The 18,565-nt window shown below is 41.7% G+C and overlaps 1 long non-coding RNA gene and 1 pseudogene across 1 annotated transcript in view; one reads left to right on the top strand and one right to left on the bottom strand.

The window, feature by feature from the left end:
- The window catches only part of LOC139045862 (uncharacterized), a 45,775-nt gene that overhangs the window by 3,265 nt on the left and 23,945 nt on the right, over positions 1-18,565 (top strand). Inside the window, exon 2 of the long non-coding RNA XR_011505108.1 lies at positions 8,325-8,461. This is a non-coding gene — a long non-coding RNA (uncharacterized lncRNA). The remainder of the gene's footprint in view (positions 1-8,324; positions 8,462-18,565) is intronic.
- On the bottom strand, positions 270-4,785 carry LOC106832438 (histone-binding protein RBBP4 pseudogene; annotated as a pseudogene).

The following is an 18,565-nucleotide window of genomic DNA, read 5'->3' as shown; positions in this document are numbered from 1 at the left end:
CCATTGTGTATAAATACCACATCTTCTTTATCCATTCGTCCCTTGATGGGCACCTAGGTTGCTTCCAAGTCTTGGCTATTGTGAATAATGCTGCAGTGAACATAGGGGTGCATGTATCTTTATGCATTTGTGTTTTCAGGTTCTTTGGATAAATACCCAGCAGTGGGATAGCTGGATCATATGGTAGATCTATTCTTAATTTTCTGAGGAATCTCCATGCTGTTTCCCATAGTGGCTGCACCAGTTTGCACTCCCACCAGCAGTGTACGAGGGTTCCCTTCTCTCCACATCCTCTCCAACACTTGTTGTTTCCTGTCTTGTTAATTATAGCCATTCTGACTGGAGTGAGGTGATACCTCATTGTAGTTTTGATTTGCATTTCCCTGATAGCTAATGATGTTGAGCATCTTTTTCTATGCCAGTTGGCCATTCGTATATCTTCTTTGGAGAAATCTCTGTTCAGATCTGTTGCCCATTTTTTAATTGGGTTGTTGTGTTTTTTTGTTGTTGAGCTGTATGAGTTCTTTGTATATTTTGGATATTAACCCCTTATCTGATATATGGTTTGCAAATATCTTCTCCCAATTGTTAGGTTGTCTTTTTGTTTTGTTGATGGTTTCCTTTGCTGTGCAGAAGTTTTTAGTTTGATGTAGTCCCATTTGTTCATTTTTTCTTTTGTTTCCCTTGCCCGGTCAGACATGGTGCTTGAAAATATGCTGAAAGACTGATGTCAAAGAGCGTACTGCCTATGTTTTCTTCTAGAAGTTTCATGGTTTCGGGTCTTACATGCAAGTCTTCAATCTATTTTGAGTTGATTTTTGTGCATGGTGTAAGATAATGGTCTACTTTTATTGTTTTGCATGTGGCTGTCCAGTTTTCCCAACACCATTTATCGAAGAGACTCTCTTTTCTCCATTGAAAAAAATATTGACTCCCTTGTCGAATATTAGCTGTCCATAAATGTGTGGGTTTATTTCCGGGCTCTCGCAGGCTGTCTTAGATCCTTTTGTTTTCTCCTTGGTTCTCTACGTTTATCTCATCTAGTATTGGAGAAAGAGCATTAGGCTGCGACTTAAGAGGGCTCAGTTCCAAGCCCCTTAGCCTTCCGTTTTCTCTTCTATATAATGAGTGTATTGAAGAAGATCCTTGGTGCTACTTTTCTTTGTAAAAAAAATTCATGATTCTTCCTTTACATTTTCTTCCAAAGAGGGAACTAGAGAGAAGGAGAGACTGAATAACCCTATGTCAGTCATCCGTCTTCTCCCAGCTATGGAGTCTCTTAAGGATGTCTTTTCGAGAACAAAAGTTCTTCATTTTTATGTAATCTTATTTATCATTGATCCTTTTTGTGCCACTTTAAAGAAACTTTGTTCATCCAAGCTCTTGAAGTTATTATTTAATGCTGCTTCTAGAAAATGTATCATTTACCTATCTTATTTAGATCCACAATCCACCTAGAATGGCTTTTTGTGGACTGTGTGAGGTCAGGGGTTCACCATTTACTTTTTCTGAAACACATAATCCAGTGCAATAGTTATTGAAAAAAATCAGTCCTTTTTGAACTTTTCTGCAGCACCATCCTTGTCATAAATAAAGTGTCCATGTGTGTATTTGGATCTGTTCTGAGCTCCCTCGTCTGTGGGATCAGTGTCTCTGTCTATCGCAGCACTTGTCGTGATTACTGTCACTTGATCTGAAGTGTTGATGCTCAGTAGAGCACATTCTCTCTCCTTGTCCTTTAAGGGTGTCTTGAGTATCCTTGGCACTTTACAATATTATGTGAATTTTAGAATCATCAAGTTGATCTCTACAAAAAGCCTATTGGTGTTTTGATGGGGATTGCATTGACTCTAAAGGTGTATTTGGGGAGAAATGATGTCTTTATAATATTGAATCTTATAATCTGTATAACTAGAATACCCCTTTATTTATAAAGGCTTTCTTTAACGTCTCTAAATATCATTTTGTAACTTTCCATGTAGAGATCTTGCAAATCTTTCATTCGGTTTATCCCTGCTTTCTTCATTTTCTTTTCTGATGCTATTGTCAATGATGCCTTTTAAAAATTCATTTTATTTTTATTGGTATTATATGGAAATAGCAAGAAGGTATCTTACAACATTGCTAAACTCACTTATTCACTTGAATAATTTATCTAAAGATTCTTTTGAATTTTTTCCATACACATTCATATTGTCTGTGACTAATGGCAATTTACTGTTTTTCTTTCCCATCCTTACAAATTTTAATTGTTTTTCTTGCTTTATTGCAGTGGCTAGGACCTTCAGTACAATGTCAAGAAAAGTGGTGCTACGAAGCATCCATGTATCATTTCCAAGGGCAGTGGGAAGATTTTCTACATTTCACCACTAAGAACATTGGCTATATGCGTTTTGTGTATATTTTTTATCAGATTAAGGAAATTGTCTTCTGTTCCTAGAATAGATGTTGACTTTTATCAAATATATTTTCCACGGCTATTGAAGTGGTTATATTATTTCTCGTTTTTTTTTAATGTAGAAAAGCAATTTATTCCATTATAAGCACTTACACAGTTAGTCATGAAGAGTAACAGGCCTGCTGGTGAAACAGGTCACCCAAAATAGAGATGGTATCAAACTAGTGGTCAAGGACTAACTCCTAAAAAAAAAAAAAAAGCAACTCTTATCCAGGATTAATTTAATTTTAAAAACAAATACAAGCTATTGATTCACTCTTCTCAACCTAACTGGACAGTCTTCCTGTGCTACAACTGTCAGGTAAAAACATCTTTACAACTTGGTGGTCCCAAGTTTTTTTTAAAAAAAACCATTTCACAGAAAGGAAAGAAATAATACGAAAACAGCTCAAGAAATACACTAACAAGCAAAAATATATGGGGAAAGAGGAACATGTAGTTTTGACTTAATTGGAGAAACTGAGAGGTCTACATAGGAAAATGTGCATCCTGGAAAGTCAGGTGTGAAGATTTTAGAGTAGGAATTTGTATGACTTGAATCTCCCCTATTTCCTGAATGAAAACAACACCTTGCAGTATTTATACTTCATGGCTCAGACACCTACCTCACTTGGCGATATTCCTTACTCTAGCCTTTACTTAAATGAGTCTGAAAAACTTGGGGATATAGCATTAAGAAGAAAAATAACCACACACAATGTTCCCCTTTCTGGGGCTACTTTAAACGTTTGTTACTAGAAAATTCCTGAAGAAAATTTAAATATAAGTCTGTGGCTTTGCTGAATCAAGTCCCCCAGTTAATATTTAGAAAACACCCTCTGTTTGGGCTAATAGCATTGTTGAGGGTACCTATCAGAGAGGGATAGCCAAACAAAGTCTCTGTCTCAAAACCAGTGTTATATCAATCTCAGGGTTGAGAGGAAAAAAAGGGGAGTCTAAAATCACAAGAAGTGCAGACATATCTAGGACCCTTGTCATTCTGGATCCACGCCTCCTTCAGGGTCTTCATCATTATAAATATTCTCTGCCATTTGCCACACCTGCATGATATTGTCTTCTGATACAGAACAAATCACCCAAGGTTCGTTGGGATTGGGAGAAATCAGATATCTTGGCAGTGTGACCACCATGAATAAACAACAACTCTGGTGGCCCGTCTTCTGCATCTTCTGGGGACTGTTCCTCTCCACTTTTACTTAAATCCCAGACATTCAGCCTGCGATCAGTACCCCTGGAAGCCAAAATTGTCTCATTGTGAGGTGACCACCGAACCTGGAATATTTCATCCTTATGTGATTCAAAGGAATGCAACTTAAATTTCAGATTTCTCAGATCCCACAAGGCAACAGTCCTGTCAGCTGATCCTGTGGCAAGAATGAACTGACTATAAGGATTGAAAGAAAGGCAGTTCACTTCAGCTCTGTGAGCATCAACTGAGTGGCTTGGTTTGGAAGTATTGTTTGAATGAGTATCCCAGATCATAAGTTTCTGATCATCAGCAACTGACCCAAACAGAGACTCATGGAGCAGATGCCAGGAAACATCTTCTACTACTGCTGTATGCCCTGTAAAGATGGTCTTCGCATCCACAACTTTTCCTTCCTTTGGAACGGCACTGATGTCCCATAGGCAGATGGTGTGGTCATCTGAAGCACTAAGTAAGTGCCCACTGAGGTTTGGGTTCCAAGAAAGCCCATAGCCTTCCTTCTGATGTCCTCAGAGACGCAAGTCTGGATTGCACTCTCCAGAAGGGTCTGGTTTAGAAGGATGTTTCATATAGTCAAAAACAAGAACGTCACTGGACGGAGTCTTTGTTGCAATGATGCAAGGGTTCTGGGGCATATAACGTGCCCTGTTTACTTCTCCTTCATGGTTGATCTTGATTTGTATTTCAATTTTTCCACTAACAGAGCCAAAACCTCCAAATTCTCCTTTCTCACTGTCGTAGTGTGAAGCATCAAACTGAGCATCATCGTTAGGGAGCTGCACACTGGCTATCAAAAGGTGGTTTTGTTCATCCGACGTGTGTGTCCCCAAGACAAGTCGATGAATGCTGAAATCTTTCCCTTCTGGCCTGGTCACATCTGGAAGCCACTGCGCAGTCAGGCTGGGCCACTCCAGGGCATGGGTCATCACCAAATCGTAAAGAAAAGGGGTGTTCTTTTTCCATATTTTGTACTCTTCGTTGATCACACGTTCTTCCACTGCGTCATCAAAGGCTGCTTCCTTGTCGGCCATGGCGGGCAGGCGAGCCGGGGCGATCCCGGGGTCGAGCGTTGCGGGAGGGGCGGGGAGGCTGCGGGCCTATTTCTCCTTTTTTCTATTAATATCATGAATTATGTCAATTGATTTGCAAATGTAAAGCCAACCTTGCATTTCTGGATAAGCCAAACTGGTCATGACTATGTTTCCCATTTACATATGGCTGGATTTTGTTTGATAATGTTTTGTTTTGGAGTTCTGTATCCATTTTCATGAGTGAGATGAGCTTGTCATTCTCATTTCTCATAAATTCTTTTTCAGGTTTTCAGAATCAGTTCTGTCAAGTGAGTGAAAATGCCCTCCTTTGATATTCTGCGTCAGGGTTTATTTAAGATTCAGATCGTTTCATTCCTAAATGTTTGGTAGAACATTAATGAAGCCATCTGTGCCTGGGTTTTCTTTGTGTAAAGATTTTAAATTATGAATTTAAGTTCTTAAATAGTTGTATAATTATTCAAACTTTCTGTTTCTTCTTGTGTCGTTTTGTTGCAGACGTATTGTTCCACGGTTTTTTTCATTTTGTCCATATTTTCAGTTGTGTTGGCCTAAGTGTGTTATAACATTGTCTACAAATGTTTATCGGATCTGTAGTGATATGTGCCCTCACGTCCCCAACCCCCACCCTGGCATTTTTTCTGTCCTTCGTTATTCGTGCTTTCTCTCCTTTTTTCCCCCTCAAGTGGCCTCGGCAATGGTTTAACAATTTTATCACTCCTTTCAAAGAACCAACTTCGACTTTGGTGGCCTCTCTATTTTTTTCTGATTCATTAATCTATGCTCTTTTCTTTAGTATTTCCTTCAGTTGATTTCCTTTGGGCATAATTTACTAGATTACTTTTCCTAATTTCTTAAAATGAATTCTTGGCTCATTGGCATCTCTTTCTTCCAGTTAGCATGGCTCAGACCTCATTTGTGGTGTCAGGAACTTCTAACTGGGCAAGGAGTGGGTCCCCCCACATTATAGATTGTGTTCATTGACTTTAAGGACAAATTGTGGGGTCACCTGCCTGCTTGAGCTGTGTCTGCATCCAGAGCTTTCTGCAGAGAGGATGGAACCAACTCTCGTGTGGAATGGCTTTAGAGGAAAAGTCATGAATGCAGTCTCAAATTGAGTTCTGGAATGGAGACATGAAAGGAATTCTAGCAATCATGCAGTCCTTTCTTCTTCCATTGTCTCCTGTCCTTTGGGTCAGGTGAAAAACAGTCCCAGGAAGTTAGATTTGATCGACTTGTCTAAGATAATCCGCTCCCCATTTCTCATTATTAAACCATGACAGTAGAGAAATATGCTCAACTTTTTGCTCTTTCTCTTTCTCTCTCCTCTCTCTCTCTCTCTCACACACACACACACAATAAATGTGGTATCCTCTATCACAAGTGTGTCTGAGAATGGATTTGAGTCCACGAAACATTTCTGGCCCCAGCAGGAAAGGGCTAACTTAGGTCTTCACACTGGATCTGTGCTAAGGCCCCAGGCTCGCTTCCAGACCATTGGTCATTTTCTTGGCTCTCCCACCCTCCATTCCATCCCTTGTGTCATTGGTGCTATCATTTATTTTCCACGAACTTGGAATCCTTGTTATTTTTTAGGAGATTTATCTTTCTCCATCTACACCCACTGAGAACACCATTTCCTGGGCCCCTGGAGAGCTAGTCAGAACCTGGGTGTGGACATCGGTAATCAGGACTCCTTGGCCAATGCTTGTGATTCCCAATTGACAAATTTGCTGACCCCGGTTATCTCTCACCAGCTAATTACCAGCTCCGGGGTTTAATTACATAAGGAGGCAGACTGGCTAAGGGAGAAAGAGAACTTTTTAGCTTTACCACTTTTATATCCATTCTTTTCTAATTAGATTAGCATAACTGTAGTATTTACATACCGTTCTGTAAAGATATATATCCATCAAATTTAAAAATTTCAGTAGATCTTTCCTATTCTCTGGGTCCTTTTTATATTATCCCATCTTTGTTTTATGGGTGCTAAAGGTTCTTGAATCTCTTGATGAGTACGAATTATCTGTTTTGTTTTATATTTTTCAAATTATCTCTGTGTTGTGTGGTGTCGGCTTTTCTGTTTATTTATCTTTGACTCTTGTGTGTTGTAGACTTTCCTCAGGTGACCACAGATTCTTGGATGTGGTTTGCCTGTGAGGTAATAGGAAGATTTACGTGGTCTTGAGACAGGCATTTTAATTCACTTATATTTGGTTGTAGGTATAAACTATACTTTTTTCCTTTACTCTCATTTTCACCTGGTCTCAGTAGGAAGGCGTGTGCTCTGTACAGTTTTGTATCAGAAGTCCACTAGAAATGTTTACATTTAAAAAAAGTCTTTGCGACAGTCTCAAGCTTTCAAAAAAGTTACATGCACAGGACAAAGAGCTTTGCCTCCCTTTTTCCAGAACCACTGAGAGTACAATAATGACCTGCTGCCCTAACTCCCAGGATACCTGATTGTGTGTTTCCTACACCCAAGGGCGTTATCTTAAATATCCAGAATACAGTAATTAAAATCAGGAAATTGATGTTGATTCATAATAACCGTCTAATTTTCAGATTCAAGTCGGTTTTCACCGATTATCCCACTGATGTCCATCCGATCAGAAGATTCCTGTCCGGACTACTGCGTTTACCTGTCCTGTCCTGCTGTCTCCGTCAGCCTGGAGCAGGGGCTCAACCTGTCCTTCGCTTAGGACTTTTGAAGATTATAGACCAGTTATTTTGTAGGATGCGCCTTGGTTTTGTTTTGCTGAGGTTTCCTCCTGGTTCAGGTTATACATCTGAGGCAGGAATATCACAGAAGTGATGCGATGCTCTTGTCCCATGTCCTGCTGAGGGGCATGCAGCTTTAACTTGCTCGTTCCTGACACTGCCCACCTTGACTACTTCATCTGTATCTGTAGCTCTGTCTCTCATCTGTCTGTCTGCCCATCCATCCATCTATCTGCCATCACTCATCCATCCATCTATCTAATATTTGTCTCTCTATCTCTCTATCCATCCATCCTTCCATCCACCCATCTGCAATCTATCTATCCATCAATACAATATCTATCTATCTGTCTGTCTAATCTATATCTATCCATCTGTTCATCTACCATCTATCTAACCATCATCTATCTATCTATGTATATCTATCATCTACTTACCTATCTATCTGTATTTGATTGATTGTTCAGGAAGGGCAGGGAAGAGAAGTGGGGGAAGAAAAGAAAGAAACAAGACTTCAAATGGTGCTTTTGGTTTTTTCTCTCCACATTAGTCAAGAGAAGTGATCCCAGAAGTCCCCAGAGCTGGCATGGGGCTGTGTGTGGACAGAACACTGGGAGATCTTTGTTAGGCAGCACAGTGCTCCTTTCTCTGAAGGTAGACAGACACACCTCACTTGTTGGTGTGGAGGAACTTTCTCTGTGTGGCCATTTCCACTACACTTTTACCTCTGCTGTTATGAGATTTAGGGGTGAGATAAGGACTTTCTGACACCGATGGGGACTGAGGGCTCTTCACATCCACCCAAATGTGCTGAGGAGCCTCAGGGAGGGGAGGGTCCAGCGTTCACGGTGCTGTTGGTCCCAGGTTCACACGTTATCCTCCTCTCCAGGCCCAGGGCTGGACCCAGAGGTGCCAGACTCCAGCCTACAGCTCCTCCCTTGAGCTTCCCTGAGGTCTCACATGTCAGATGTTCAGCTTCTTCCTTCCTATCACCTTTAAACTCCCCAGACGTGACAACGAATCCAGGTAGGCGGCATGGGCCTCCTCATGTCTTTTCCTTTATGATTATTGGAGGATCTGAAAGTATGTGCCGTTCGATTATTATATGCCCATATACTTATTAAAGACTATAATTTGGAACACTAAACGCCAATGGATGAAATATTGATAAGATGCCAAGAAAAAACAAGCTGAATTAAAAATTGTATCTATATTATGATTGTAAGTATATAAAAAGCACACATGCATATCACCAGGGGCCCCGTGGAAGCATGAGAAAATTATAACATTAATTTGTAAGTTTGCTGTGGTTGGGGGTAACTTTCTCCACTGGGTTGATTTACTTTCTTCTTGATCAGTTTCTTTGGTACAATTAGCCAATATTCACACACACCCTTGGTACAATTAGAAAACTTTTTTTCCAATCAGATTGGCAGAGATCAAAAAGAAGAAGAATACACATTGTTGGCAGGAGATTGTGGGGCGATGTGCTCTCTTGCACACCACGGGTGGGTGTGTAAATTGGTAGATACTGCCTGGAGGACAGTTTGGTAGCATGATCAAATGCCTTAAATGATCTTAGCCTTGGATCCACTTCTAGGAGTTTATTCTGAAGAAGTGATCAGGAAAACATTCAAAGATGTGTTTTTGAAGATTGTTCAGAATGGCAAAATTTGGAAGCGATGTACATAAGTGGAACTTAACTGAGTGGTTGAGTTCACATGCTCTGCTTGGGCGGCCCAGGGTTTCACCAGTTCAGATCCTGAGCATAGACATGACACCACTCATCGGGCCATGCTGAGGTGGCATCCCACATAGAAGAACCAGAAGGACCTACAACTAGAATATATAACAATGTACTGGGGGGCTTTGGGGAGAAGAAGAAGGAAAAAGAAAAAGAAGATTGGCAACAGATGTTAGCTCAAGTGCCAACCTTTAAAAAAAAAATTGGTGCTGTATGTAAGTGATCTTTTGGCCTTTAACCTCTGTTTCTAAAGGTGCAACTTTGTAAAATAAGTAAACATTACCCTTATTAAATTATTACCCTTGTTAAATATTAACCATCAGTAAACTACTTGAAAATACCCTATTATAACTGAGCAGAGTGCTAGGGACTGAATTGTGTTCTCCCAAATTCATGTGGAAGTCCTAACACCCAGGACCTGAGACTGTGACTATATTTGGAGGTGGGGGTTTTTAAAGAGGTGGTTAAGTTAAATCAGGTCCCTGGAGGGAGGGGGGGCTAATCCAGTCTGACCAGTGTCCTGATAGATATGCAGGAGACAGGTAAAGAAAATTTAATACCTTCTATCCATTCCCCAGGATCAAACTTTCCTTGTGTGTTGTATTGGGTAGCCTTTCACAACCTTATCCGTCTATCATCTATCATCTATCGTCTGTCTGTCTGTCTATCCACCTGTGACCCATCGTCCATATCACTTCTGTTCTCATACGATCCACACTACTCTAGTACCATCACCATTCGACTCTCTGAATAGATAACTGATCGTCCCATGGATGGATTACGCTACGCCTTCTTCTAGTGGTAGAACATTGACTTCTTTCCTTTTATTTCTCCCACAACAGCACTGCTGCGAGAAGCATCCTTGTGCCTAGGGCCTCAGTATTGTCGCTTTAAATCTACAGGCGACATTCTCAAAAGTGGAGTTTCTTGATGTCAGAGAGCATGGATGTTTTCATCTTAATATTGCAGGATTCTCAAAAAGATTGTGACAATCACTGACAGTGTTTTAGAGTGCGAACTCCAAGCCCTGTATAGTTGCCAGCACTGAATGTCATCTTTTCAAAATATTTTTTTTTCTCATTGAAGTGGTGAAAAATGATATCTCACCATCTAGTCAACGTACAAAGCTGTGACTTTGCCCCCTGTTCCTGAGCAGCTCTCGTTCCCTCCACTAGGGACAGCTTTCTCATACCTCCACCTGTTGGTCTTCATCTTATTAATGGGAGGAGCTTTTTGCGTGTTCTGGCTACTATTGGTTGTATATGTTGGACATTATTTTTCCCCCCAATCTATTGTTTTTTTCCAACTTTGTGGTATCCTTGACATATTAGCACTTAATTCTTTTTCTTTTCTTCCTTTATGTCTTTATGATTCGTGTCTTACTGAACAAGCTCTCCCCCATTTCAACATGAAGTCAGGATTTGGTTAAATCTTTTTCTGATATGACATGTATCCTAATATTACATGTATATCCTTCAGCCACCCAGACTTTATTTGCACATGGTGTGATGCAGGATTCTATCATCTTCCCCATGTGATCTGTTAGCTATCCTGGCATCATTGCCTTTTCTTAAACAAACTTCCCTTCCCACTGAACTGAACTGCTGTCTCTCTTACGTATCACCCATATACCTGAGCTGTTCCCGGGCCCTCCAATCTCTTCTTCTGACCGATTTGTCTGTCCTAACGCTGATCACTTACTATAGAATCTCAGGGTAAAGTTCACTAAAGTAGATATAAAGTTATTGACACAGAAAAATGTTCATGAAAAAAGGGGATTCCAAAACACTATGGCTCCACTAAAAATGTGTGTGTGTGTGTTTTGTGCATAGGACAGTGTGAAAATCAATACACTTAAAATGTTAGTAGTATTTCTTTCTGGGTAAAGGGAGTATAGGTGAATTGATCTCTTTTCTTATTGTATTATTGTTTTTTCCATGAGCATTACCTGTGTAATGAAATTAAAAAGTTAAAAAGTTAGTGACTTGCCTTCACTTACAAAATAAAAGCTACCAACTTAGTTTTGACTTCAAGCCTCTCTATCTGTGATAGGATCACTTTTGTACAGCAGTCAAGAGAAATTTTGAAAGTGAAGAAATTCACGGGCATTGCTCGCCTAGGACTCAGTCAAGACTAAAGCAGCTTATTTATTTTGATTAAAGGGAATGACAGATTAATGAAGTTGTAGCAAACGCACATTGGCCTCTATACATGTTAAACCAACTGTATTAAATTAATAATTACATTCTTGCCAACATCAGGCGGGGATTATGCAACTAGGTAACGCTTCAACGCATCAGTCAGTGGACACATTTTCCTCTATCTATAAAATAATCTAAAAATGATTGGAACCTCGAGATTTCCACACCACGCAGACTTCTTGGTGAGACTTCCAAGTGTCTAGGCCTCTGAGAGTGAAGATTCACTTTGTTTGGCTCCATGTCTGTGTGATTCCTGGGTGTGCAGATACATTGTGTGATGTTCTGCCATTAACGGCGATGGGATTGCCTCCCGGTAAGGCTGGGAGAAGATGCCAGCTGTATTGTGTAACATGCAACTCTGAATGGTTCCAAAGACCTGTTTCAAGAGGGGGATGGCAGTCCACCTTTGAGGCAGTGACGTGTCAACGGGGCAAGCTGGAGAAACATATTCAGAGCTGGAGCCACATAGCTCCGCACGGAGAATGAACTCAACACAATCCTGTTCTCCTCACTTGCTGTCTGCAGTTGGTGGTTTCAATTGTCTGATGAGACCCATACTTGTTATGATGGGGGTTCATTACATACTGATGCTTCATCTGGTTTTGCAAAATGAAAACGATGGTTTACTAAGTCTGAATTCACATTGGTATGAGTTTTCAATGTTTCTTGATGTTCAGCGGTGCCTTAAGAATTTTCTGTGTTTTGTCTTTTCAATGTGAACTGTGGATTCAATTATTTGGAAGTAATACTCGCCATTCTCGTGTCTCGAGAGAGCAACAAAAAGACAGAACTTCTGCACATGAAGCTCCACTGGACTTCAAAGACACTTTTCCCCAAGACAGGCCTCACCAGGGTGAAAACCCCACTCAGGCACCTCTGTGCTAACACGCACAGTTTGTGATTCATTGGAACAGGCAATGAAGCGATGTCAGGACTGAAATTTCCATGCGATATTTTGCCTAAAGGCACCATAAACCCCATAAAATGATGACATTCTTTCAGACTCGGGTGCTCCGACTTGATTTTCAGAGTCATAATGAATTTCTGCAATATTAAAGTCACATGTCAAGGAGCCATATAAATGCACTTATATACTGCCAGTTGTCCTACTTATTTATTTAAAAAAAGAAGCCATATCCTAATTCCTTTTCTTTCTTCATTGTTTTCTTTCCCTGTATTCATCATTTAATACTATTGCTTCAGTAATATTTTAATCTTGACTCCTTTCCTGATGACTGCCTGGAGGGGTAGATTACTCGCTTCTCAGAACTTTGGAGATGGCAGATAATTATCTGTGATTATTATCTGTCCTGTATTGGCACATAGTGGTGTAGGCATGGGCAGCAAAATATAATATATTTGTGTGTGTGAGTCTGTTTAAAAAAAAAAAAGGACACATTCTGTCCTATAGTCAAGAATAATGCATAGTCATTTTTCTACTTCAATGTTCCAGGATTAAAATTGCAAATTTATAGCATTTTGTAAGGAAGGGATTGAATTAAAGAAGATAAACCTACCTTATAACTTCTGTTATATGATGTTTAATCATTCCACAATCAAGGAAGCTCTAACTTATGCATCATTATATGTAAATACTCGTGCTGAAGAGGACTTTATTATCTAGGGCCATTTATCACTTGGATAATGGTGGTCAGTAGTTATCTTTTACATATTTCCAATTGCATATCACAGTGCAGACAGGTTTTGGCTGTCTGTCATCTTCTTATAAAATGTCAATATGTGGCTGGCTGAGTAAGTTTCACAATGTCGTAAATCTCCCGCCGTTCCTATGAAGTGGGCGTTAGCGTGTTATGCCACTTGTCACCTCTGCTGTCCAGGTTATGCTGTGTGTCCACTCCAGCAGACGGGAGTCTTGGAAGAAGGTCAATAATATGTTAATTACACACTAGTCTGGGGCTCATGTGGTCGCCAGGCAGCTACTATATTCTCCCTACTCTTGGGTTGTCATCACCAGAGATATTTTGTCTTCACATGCGGAAATAACCTTATCGTTTTTGCTGATTATCAAAGAAATATGTAATGATGGTTAAGCAAATGTGGAGCAGGAGAAAATAGTCCATAAATCTCACCTTATTGTGCACAGTTTTGAATACGTTCTATTTTAATTTTTAATTTCAAATCAAATCTCTTTTTTACTTAATTTTTTGGGCCATTTTCTATGTTTATATATGTATATATATTCCATTTTGTGATCGTACAATAACATATTTCACTAGTCCTCTCTTGATGGGCATTATATAATCAATTTTTTCTCACTATTCTAAATCATCCTGAATAAAAGTGCTTATTTCTTCCCAACTCCTCCCTCCTGAAAATAGTCTTGCCAGTACAGGGTGTTATCATTAACACTTCCCTCCAATTTTTTTTCTTTTTCTTTAAAGATTGGCACCTGAGCTAGCATCTGTTGCCAATCCTTTTTCTTCTTCTTTCTCTTCCTTCTCCTCCTTCTTTTCTTCTTCTCCCAAAAGCCCCCTAGTACATAGTTGTGTATTTTAGTTATGGGTCCTTCTAGTTGTGCTATGTGGGATGCCACCTCAGCATGGCCTGATGAGCAGGACCGTGTCTGCTGCCAGGATCCAAACTGGCAAAACTCTGGGCTGCTGAAGCCGATCGCGAAAACTTAACCACTTGGTCACGGGGCCAGCCCCTTCCCTCCAATTTTGTATGATACTTAGATTAATGTTGAGTTTGAACATCTTTTCCGTGTATGTTACATATCTGTACATCTTCTTTGGTACTTCCCTGTTCAAATCTTTTGTCGAAATTTAATTGGGATATTTATTATGAATATATAAGAACTCTGTGAAAGAAGTGAGGAGAGTTTGTCAAAAATAATGTGAAATGGAAAAAATCTGGGACCACTTAAGGTGAGGAGCAGAGCTCAGTAAGGTGTGAGGTCACTGGCAATAAAAAATTGCTCAGGGGCGGGCCCTGTGGCTGAGTGGTTAAGTTCATGTGTCCCGCTTTGGCAGCCCAGGGTTTCGCACGTTTGGATCCTGGATGCGGACATGGCACTGCTCGTCAGGCCACACTGAGGCAGCGTCCCACATGCCACAACTAGAAGGACCTACATCTAGAATATACAACTATGTACTGGGGGGATCTGGGGAGAAAAAGCAGAAAAAAAAATTGTTCAGTATGAGATCCCTAAGGGATTGGAGGAAATTAATTATGGTAGGCATATTTTCTTTAAGTGGGAATTACATATTTTGGAAAGAGGTTCATTGAAACTAGTGAAAATAAAGGCAGGTGTTAGTGGCGAGGCTGGTGTGCTGTCTTCTGTGGACCGTCCACACTTGCTGAACGCCTCGTTTCCTGAGTATGTGTCTCAGTCAAATTCTCCTTTCCGTATACACACCCACAGCTTGGGAGCCCCAGAAAGCACACACTGCAACACCAGTCACCATCAGACACTCACTTGAGACTGGAAAGTAAGAAAACCTTTTCATCTTTGAGAAATAGGGAAGTTTGGGCCAATTTATGTAATTGTACAAGTTTAATTGTTAAGCGATTTTGTACGGGATTAAATTAAATGATTGTTTGATTGTTGGCAGATACATTGTATGGTAGTTTGCTGACGATTCCCCTGGGCTTCAGATCACGTAATTACAGGAAACAGTTACAGCCAACTCTCTGTGGGCAAACTAGGTGATTTGGGAAGAGTTACGATTTGTAGTCACTGGCACCTTAGTTCTGACAACCACCGTTCTCAAGGTGTGTCCAACTGCCCTCGCTGGACGCGGCTGGTCCACGGGGTTCCCACTGCACAGGAGGGAGCGGCTCATCTTTTGTAACTGTCCTGAGGCGTAATGCGGCTTGTAGCCAACGCTGCTGAAGAGACCTGTCCACAGTTACACAACAGAATTAATGATAATTGCCGTGTAACCACGCAAAGCAACGCTTATCTCTCAGGGAAGGGTCAGGGTGAAGCCAACTGCTTTCTCTTTGGCCGTAAAACCCAGGGTGTGTTGCATACACATCCTTGGGCTGCCTGGGGCTAAATTTGGGGTCAAAAAGTGTCCAACTGCTTTGAAAAGGTGAGACTGTCGTCTGTCAATTTACCCGGAAGAAAATTGGTGTAAAATGAAAAGGACACTTTCAGGGAGCATTGGTGGGTCTTCTTAATTTTATTCTTTTCCTATGCTAATGCAGATGTCTGTTCAAGTGAACCTGGATGGTGACAGCCTTTCCTTAGAATCTGCCTCCAACCCAGGTCTTCACAGAGAGCAAGGAATTCTCACAGTTTCCACTCTTCGGTTCTCCCGTGGGGAGCCCCCACACGTCCAAGGCATAGCCTTTATGAACAGCCCGCAAATAGAGACAGAATAGTCAAAGAAACAGAAGACAGCAGCTTGGTGTCATAAACCAACCTAACCAATCAGATCATTAACATCCATTAGACTATTTTCCACAGATTTCAGGGTAACCGATAATTAGAGGGAAGAGAAGGTTAAAAGTTTCCACAACCTGCTGCCAGGCCTCGGACAGAATTCCCACCCACGCGAAGACATCTGTTAGCCAGTTGGCACACACCTGTCCCGCAGACGTTCCTGTACTTGCTTCTCCGGGTTCCAAACAAGTGCCCCGTGTGCAAAGATCGCTTGTGGCAGATGTGACGAAACCTGAGCGCAGGTCTCAGCTAATCCTCTCGTTGGAGGAGGAGATAGAATCTTCCGGAAGTGACACAAAGTGGTGACAGAATCAGAGTCCTGGGGCAGAGTTTAGGCTGCACAATCTCACACCCCACTTCCCGAAGGAGCAGAGGGGCCCGAAGAATACTTCTCACCCATCCTCGGTCTTCAATATCACGGGTAATGCCAGGGAGCATCCCTTACCTGGCCTGTCAGAGCAGGGAGTGTGGCGCCTGTCACCAAGGAGGCCTCCCAAAGGACGCCTGTGGACCCCCGGGGCCGTGTCTCCCTGACTGGGACACCTCAAATGGGGGTGTTAAACCAACGCATGCAGACATACCACTTTGTGCTAAGTATTTTTTTAAATTGCAGACAATATATCGTTGATGCTTATCTCCAGAAAATCAGGTCCGCTTTAAGCAGGCCATGTGTATTGTGCTTAACTTGGGCTCACTCTCCTTTGCTACTGAAAACACTAGCAATCAATGTCTTTGACGCATTAGCATTATTTTATGTATGGCCATCTGGAATCGTTAGTCCATAAAGACATTATCATAAGAGAAACAACTGCTAAGATTCTGTGCTGAGTCTACTTACTCTGCAGAAAAATGACTTTTTTGTTCAAACCATAGGAAATAACGGGCTAAGTAACTGAGTCAAGCCTGGAGCTCTTTTTGAAAAACAAAACAGAGGAGATTTTTGTTCCTCGGCACCAAAGCGGGTGATCTGAAAGCAATGGTGAAATCCTGCTTGGGGCTGTGAGGCCTGGAGTGGGTCTGTCTGTGTCCTGTTTCTACGAACCAAGTGGGTTCCCCCATGGTGGTTTTAATAGGAACGGGGACCGGGGCTGCCCACAGAGCTTTGCCCTTAGCTTTCCTGTACCGTTCTGCCTTCCTGCTGTGTCTGCATCTCCCCCCAGTGCCCTTTCACAGTTGAAGTCCTCATTGCGTGAAGCCATTGGAAGCCCGCCATACATTTCAATAGAGAGTATCGACTCAGTCTGTGCCAAGGCTGCATGTCAGAAGCCACACGTGGCAGTTCTTTTTAAATATTAGCTTTATCACTTTGTTTTATGGATTCACGTAGTGCGAGTTCTTTTGTTTCTGGCTTCCCTCTCTTAGCACGGTGATTTTGATGTTTGTCCATCTTACATGGACCAGCCATTCATCCTTTCGCTGGCCACACCAACATCCCGTTCATCTGTTCACGGTTGATGGGCGTTTGGGCTGTTTCTAACCTTTGGCTGTTAGGAAGGAACTGCTGTGACTGCTCTTGTGCAGGACTTTTGCGGACGTGTCTTTCCGTGTCTCTTGGAAGTGGAGGGACACCCAGGAGAGGAGGGGCCGGGTCATAGGGCGGACATACACTGAGCTGATTAAGAAACTGCCAGTTTCGGAAGTGGCCATGCCTTTTACGCTCCACCTGCGTGCAGGAGAGCCCCTGCCGCCACACATCCTTACCGGAGCTTCATGTGGTTGACCTGCTTTTCAGCTGTTCTAGAAGCTGTGCAGTGTTGCACTTTTTTCAGTGCATCCAGATCAATGACTGAAACAGCCACGTCCTCTGAATTTACCAACGAAACCCTGGCAGACGTCTAGGAAGAGAAGGCTCGCTCTCCTTTCTCCATCACCCCAGCACCTGTTCTTTGTCATGACTCCAGAAGGAGCGTGGGACCCCAGCATGCCCTCTCCCCATGCTGGCATGGACCTCAGGGCACCCTCCTTCGGGTCCAGGTCCCAGACCTGGGGATGTGCTGGGCAGCCTCTCCCCTCACCGGCCCCTGTGACCTCGTGCTCCTCAGCCTCCGGGGTCAGCTTGTTTCTGCAGTTGCCACTTCCCTGAGATCTCAGAGTCTCGTGATGTCTCTCCCTATAATACACGGCTAACAGCTATTTATGTCAAATTCTCTGTTACATCATGGGTGTGCGTTGTCATGCACTTGCTGTTACATGTCCAATGGCAGCTCCATATGTATTTACCTCTGTATGTGTGTCTTTAGGATAAACGCACAAAAAGAGAATTGCTTATGTGTCCTGATGAAGTTGCCCCTTAGGAAGTCCGTCCTGATTAATATTTTCACCAGCCATGTAGAGACCTGGCCATTTCACACAATCTTGCTACATCTAAATATTATTATTATTATTATTTTTTTTTGAGGAAGACTGGCCCTGAGCTAACATCCATGCCCATCTTCTTCTATCTTATACATGGGATGCCTGCCACAGCATGACCTGATGAGCAATGCAGAGGTCCACGTCTTGGATCTGAACTGGTGAAACCCAGACCGCCCAAGCGGAGTGCATGAACCAACCACTATACCACTGGCCTGGCCCCTGAATGTTATTATTTTCAAAAATTTCCATTAACTAAAAAACTTAGTATAACTTCATGAAATCAACTAAATATAAGTATTAAAGAATTAATTAGGTAATCTTGAAAAACAAGGCATTAAAGCAAATTAAATTCCATGCATAGTCTTAACTTTTAGACTGTGTTTTTCTATTAACTTATTAGGCATTTACTAGATACCAAG

This window comes from Equus asinus, chromosome 1 (assembly GCF_041296235.1).
Source record: "Equus asinus isolate D_3611 breed Donkey chromosome 1, EquAss-T2T_v2, whole genome shotgun sequence".
NCBI lineage: Eukaryota > Metazoa > Chordata > Mammalia > Perissodactyla > Equidae > Equus > Equus asinus.
Note: the sequence above shows the minus strand (reverse complement) of the source record. Positions and strands in the feature narration are given on the sequence as shown.